Genomic DNA, 6,179 nt, shown 5'->3' on the forward strand with positions numbered 1-6,179 from the left:
CTTCTTCCGCAACAGCGACCTTTTCAATTGGGACAAGGTGTTATTGTCTATATGGCCTACCCGGAAGTGCCTCGCCATTGCCCCGACTTCGCGACCCCAGAGACCCCCAGAGGCTATAAACCTTACTGCAGGGTCGTCTGAGGCCTCGAGACGCCGGAGCAGTCCCATCTTCTGATGGGAAATGGTCTCCAGTAGCGAGGGCACTCCCACGCCCCCGTCTCTCATGGGTAGGCCAATGGCCGCTGTATTGAGTGTCCGAGGTAGGTGGAGCCATTGCCTGGTCCGGTCGCGAAGGGTCCCGTCTAGTGCCCTGAGAAGGTTCATAGAACAGGATCCCTTCACGTACCTATACTGAAGCCTCGGGATAATCTGAGACTTCAGTATCTTGATCTTTTGCAAGGGTTTCAGCGAAGAACCTCCTATTTTCTCCATGATGTTCTGGAGTTTTTGTTTTTCGCCATCGACCCTACTCCCCGGTCTCTCAAGTCCTGAGGGCCCCACCTGGAGCCCTAAGTACCTCACGTACTCATCAGGTTCAATTCTTGGTAGGTATTCGGCCAGACCCGTGGTCGAGTTCAGCATTGTGAAGCATTCCTCGGTCACGACCCTGAGCTTCACACCATACCTACCCCTTGCAGCCCGCTCAAGACCCAGTGTGGCGCACTTCGTGGGCTGCGCGGCCAGTCCCCTCGCACCAAGGAACCGGTCTAGCTGATTCAGGCTCCTCTGCATCCCGAGCCTGGACTCAGAGACTATTACCAGGTCGTCCGCAAATCCTGTCACCGCCACCGACGTTACATCGTCCAGGCGGTATCCAACGGCAGGACCCAGGGACTCCAGGTACTCATCCACCACGGCACAGAAAAGGAAGGGGGACAATGGACATCCCTGCTTCACTCCTCTGGTCATGGGGATGGGGTCTGACTCCCCGCCGGGAACGCAAATGCTTGTCCCTACGTGGCTGTAAAGATCCTTCACAACATCCAGAAGGTGGTTAGGCGTATCCAAGCGCCGAAGTGCCCTGTCGAGAGAGGTGTGCGACACAGTGTCGAACGCTTTGGCTACGTCGACAAAGGTGATATAGATGTTACGCTTCTCTCTCCGGGCGTGCCTTATCAGTCCCTCTACGAGTGCTAAGTTCTCACCGCACCCGTCGACGGACCTAAAGGCCTTCTGGCTTATACTTGTATTAGCACTCTCCACCATCCGGAATGCGAGGATCTTACAGTACGCCCTAACGATGTGGGACCCGATTGTAATTGGACGCCAATTAGAGGGGGTCCCAAGCGGCGATTTTTTGGGAAGCATGGACGTTCTGCTGTTTTTCGTCCATTGAGGAACCCGTGCCAAATACAGCCATGTATTCAATATTCTTAGGAGAACCCTCGGCCCTAGCCTTCGTAGCGATCCCGTGTCGAGCTCTGGGTTCTCCGGACCTACTGCGGTCTCCGGTCCACGAAGTGCGCCCACCACCTCTTTGCCGGCTATGGGGTCAAGAATTGTTAGCATCCTGTCATTCGTGCGCACCTCAACATGTTCATCATCCGGGGGCGATTCAGCAGCAAACCTCGGTCGGAATTCCGCTACGAATTCATCGACCGAGGGCCTCTCGCCCTCGAATTCGACATCGTTGATGATCTTATTTGCGATCTTCTTTGGACTACGTTTGTAAGCCCTTTGTGTCTGTGCATACTCCATTCTTTTTCTGACTCTCCTGGGTAGGTGACTATAACTGGGCGACACTCTATTTACTCCTTGCCGAGGCGTTCTACCAGAGAATAGCCTCGGCTTATGTGCCCGCAATGCAGCCTCCAGCCCATTCAGCGCCATCTCGACGTGGTGTTCCGTCAGGCCATCTGGGGACGGAATGGCCCGCAGCACTGAATTGAGACTGACGACCAATGCGTCACCCTCCTCCTCCTCCTCGCTGATAGCCCTCAGATGCTCCCATAACTTGACCCTCGCCCCCAGCTCCGGGGCGATATCCCGCTCTGGGTCACTCCCAGAGTCATCAGGGTGAGAGGGGTCAGGATCGTTGACCCCCTCGGGTAGCTCATCTTGTATGAGGGCTCTTGTGCCGCCTCCAGCCCCATTGGTTGATCTGGGGCTGCTTCCAGGGTCTTCTGTTTCCTGGAGGCCACTTCGTACGATGTTCCTGTACTTTTGGGTCTTGCCCATAGCCTCAAGCGTTCCAGCCGGATTGTCCCCTCCGGGAGGCTTCCAATCAACACTTGGTTGATTTTGGAAACCCCCCTTCCTGACCGGAGGAGTTTCACCTCCTCCGCCACTAGGAGCATTTCCTGTGTGGAGTAGGCAACCCGCCTGGCAGGCTCGAGGGTTTAGTTGTAGGTCCCCTTGTGCATATGACGAGTGTGTTGGGTAAGTCCCACCGGAGTTGGGAATGTCCTTCCACACTCGCCACATGTGTGGTGTTGGGGACCCGCGCATACCTGCTGCTCCTCTAGGGAAGAGCTTTTGAAGTGGACTGCACAGACTTTAGGGTCGCTAAGTGGCAATTGACATTAGCCACACCTGATTTCTAGAGTCGCTCGGTGCGAGGACCTGGTGTGGTTTGCGTATGCCTTAGCAGATCTAAAAGAGGCACCGCAAATTCCACACCGGATTTTGTCAAAGGACCCCGCACCTTTATACTCCATGGTCACGATCAAGTTTGTCGTTTCGGGTGTCGCTCCTGGTCCCGATATGCTGGGTCTGTCAGTTGTGAGTGTGTCCTCGGCCGCTGACTTGTCATAGTTACTCCCGCCGTTTACCAGCGCTTGGTTGAATTTCTTCCCTTTGACATTCAGAGCACTGGGCAGAAATCACATTGCGTCAACATCCATCAAAGACCATCGCAATGCTTTGTTTTAGTTAGACAGTCGGATTCCCCTGGTCCGTGCCAGTTCTAAGTTGATCGCTGGGCGCCAGCCGAAGTGGGATTGTAGTGAACCGAACGGCCACGCCTCCCCCCCCCCGCACCTCCTACTACAAGAGCTTTGGAGGGACGGCGAACACCTCCCGAGAACACGCCCACGCAGCCTAGCGCGTTCCACGGAAGGGCCGGAGGTACGCCGGTCCGAGCTCGGTTTAGAGAGGCGCTAGGCCACAGTAGCGAGCCCCGCACGAGAGAGGAGCGCACATGTGCGACATCATCCCTCGCCGGACGAACCACGGCAGTTTGCCCTAACGTCCCTACCATCACCTCGCCCAGTCCTGCGCCCAAACCCAGGCCCGCTTCCCGCACAGGCCCGACTGGCCCGATCCTCAGAGCCAATCCTTATCCCGAAGTTACGGATCTAATTTGCCGACTTCCCTTACCTACATTAGTCTATGGACCAGAGGTTGCTTACCTTGGAGACCAGATGCGGTTATGGGCACGCACAGGCCCAAAAAGCAGACGCCGCCGGAAACGAGTTCCGACAATGCTGCCTGGGATAACCACCCTCGCATTTTTCACGGACCGGCGGTGGCACTCGGGACGCAGCAAGAACCGCGGCGTTCTACGGCTAATCGTCTTACCAACGCCCTCTCTCTGAATGAGAGATTTCTAGGGCCACGGCGCCTTAAACAGAAAAGAGAACTCTTTCCCGGACCACCGCCGGTGGACGCGAGCTGGTTTTAGTTGCCAGGACCCTTCGCGGGCATGTAGCATTCCCAAAGGGCACACACACACCCGCTAGGGTTCCAGGCCTGGTTACGGAATAAGTACCGTATTCCCTTTTGCCACTCATCCTTTGGCCTTTCACTTTGTTAGACTGCGTTATATAAGACCGAGGTAGATAGATAGATAGAACCCCTACTTAGTTCTTCTTCTTCTCCTCTGCTCGTGTTGCATTTGCCTCGAGCGTGGATCAGGCCTTAGCCCTGGGCTTAGGAGCGACTAACCCATGTCCAACTGATGTTCATATGGAACCCTTCTCCGCTTCGGTCATCAAGGGAGTCTCTCTCCAGTATTTGCTACTACCACCAAGATCTGCACCAGTGGCGGCTCCAGGCCGGCTAACGCAGAAACCCTTCAGCGCTCACCACTGCGACCCTCCTACTCACCGGGGCTTCGAGACCTCGCCTTGAGAGCGAGGCCGGTAGTGCGCCCGGCGGTCGAGTATCGGGAGAATGCTTGAGCGCCATACCATTTTAAGGGCTAGTTGCTTCGGCAGGTGAGTTGTTACACACTCCTTAGCGGATTCCAACTTCCATGGCTACCGTCCTGCTGTCTATAGCAACCAACGCCTTTCAATGGGATCTGAATGAGCATTCATTTAGGCCCCTTAACTCGACGTTTGGTTCATCCCACAGCGCCAGTTCTGCTTACCAAAAGTGGCCCACTAGATACTCAGATTAGTCGCCGGAGCTTCATCCCTACAAGCAGGCTCGGCATCTCACCCATTTAAAGTTTGAGAACACGTTGATTACGTTTCGTCCCCATGACCTCTAATCATTCGCTTTACCGGATGAAATTCACCCTGCGAGTTCCAGCTATCCTGAGGGAAACTTCGGAGGGAACCAGCTACGAGATGATTCGATTAGTCTTTCGCCCCTATACCCAGCTCCGACGATCGATTTGCACGTCAGAATCGCTACGGACCTCCACCAGAGTTTCCTCTGGCTTCATCCTGGCCAGGCATAATTCACCATCTTTCGGGTCCCAACATATATGCTCATGGTACTTGACGACTGCCCGCGAGCCTGCCCCGGTGCGCCTCCGCCGTTTACCGACGGCCCGCTTCCGGGGACTGACAGCACCGCGGCGTCTTGGCAAGTCCCGGGCCTGCGCTCTCCCATGAGGGAAATTAAACTTCGACCATCGCCTGACGAGACCTCCACCACATGCAACGTCCAGAGACAGGAGTATCTCAACCCGCTTTGTCGCGGCGCGGCGACGCAGGCAGGTCAGGGATCACCCAAGACGCACCGGAGAGCCTGTTACAGCCAGTTTCCCCGGCGCCCGTCACTTATTTCGCCTTTGGGCTTTAGGGTGGAGCCCATTGACTTGCAATACATGTTAGACTCTTGGTCCGTGTTTCAAGACGGCCGGTGATCACCGACCTTGCACACCGCGAGGGCAAAACCGCCGCCGAAGCGGCGGCAAGCACTTCTCGACGACCGTCGCAGGGCAGCCAGGACACCGGTGGTTCCCCCCGTCGCGCGGGTCTCCCCCCCAGACTAGCTGAGAGAGAGTCGGCGGCGAGGTACCAGTCCCCGGCAACGGGTCGCGGTGACCTACTACGAGGCGAAATACGCCCGCCGACGCCAGCGTGAGTAGGGGCGCGCCCAAACATTTTTGGGTCGCTCAATTACAACACCCCACCCAGCCGACAGCTGCACTTTCAAGCAACCCGACTCTACAGAGAGGCCCTTTCCGACCGTCCCATCTGTACCCTCACGGGCGCCGCCATACGGGCCTGTCACCCTCCATGGGCAGTGGCCGCTTTCAAGCTTGACTTAGATGGTAGGGGACGGCGTGCTGGACCCTCTGAAACGCAACACCCCTCGTGCCCGAAGACATCGAGGTTATGCGCTGGGCTTTTCCCGGTTCAGCCGCCCTTACTAAGGGAATCCCTGTTGGTTTCTTTTCCTCCGCTTATAAATATGCTTAAATTTGGCGGGTAGCTCTCTCCTACTACGAGGTCGATCGTGGTCTCATCATCGTTAGGGGGAACATGTTCCCCAACCACGAAGCGGAAGACGCTCTGCCACCGACTTTCTTCACCACCGACATTACCACGTGCTGCTGCAAAAGACATACACAGGAAGGTTTGAGGGGCTTGTCGCGGGGGTACCAAGCGGCCATGGCGCCGGTACTCCCACCCCTGACTCCGTTCCTTCATATTCTTACGACTGAGAGAGAGGAAGGTTTGAGGGGCTTGTCGCGAGGGTACCAGCAACCATGGCGCCGGTACTCCCACCCCTGACTCCGTTCCTTCTTATTCTTAAGACAGAGAGAGAGAGAGAGAGAGGAAGGTTTGAGGGGCTTGTCGCGGGGGTACCAGCGGCCATGGCGCCGATACTCCCACCCCTAACTCCGTTCCTTCTTATTCTTCTGCTTCTTAAGACAGAGAGAGAGAGATAAAGGAAGGTTTGAGAGGCTTGTCTCGGGGGTACCAGCGGCCATGGCGCCGGTACTCCCACCCCTGACTCCGTTCCTTCTTATTCTTCTTCTTCTTCTTCTTCTGACAGAG

At 56.2% G+C, this 6,179-nt stretch overlaps 1 pseudogene; it reads right to left on the reverse strand.

Moving 5' to 3' along the window:
* Positions 1-5,631, reverse strand: part of LOC121876003 — an 8,328-nt pseudogene extending 2,697 nt beyond the window's left edge.
* Positions 5,632-6,179: the final 548 nt, after the last annotated feature.

Source organism: Homarus americanus, unplaced genomic scaffold, assembly GCF_018991925.1.
Source record: "Homarus americanus isolate GMGI-L3 unplaced genomic scaffold, GMGI_Hamer_2.0 scaffold1426, whole genome shotgun sequence".
Lineage (NCBI taxonomy): Eukaryota > Metazoa > Arthropoda > Malacostraca > Decapoda > Nephropidae > Homarus > Homarus americanus.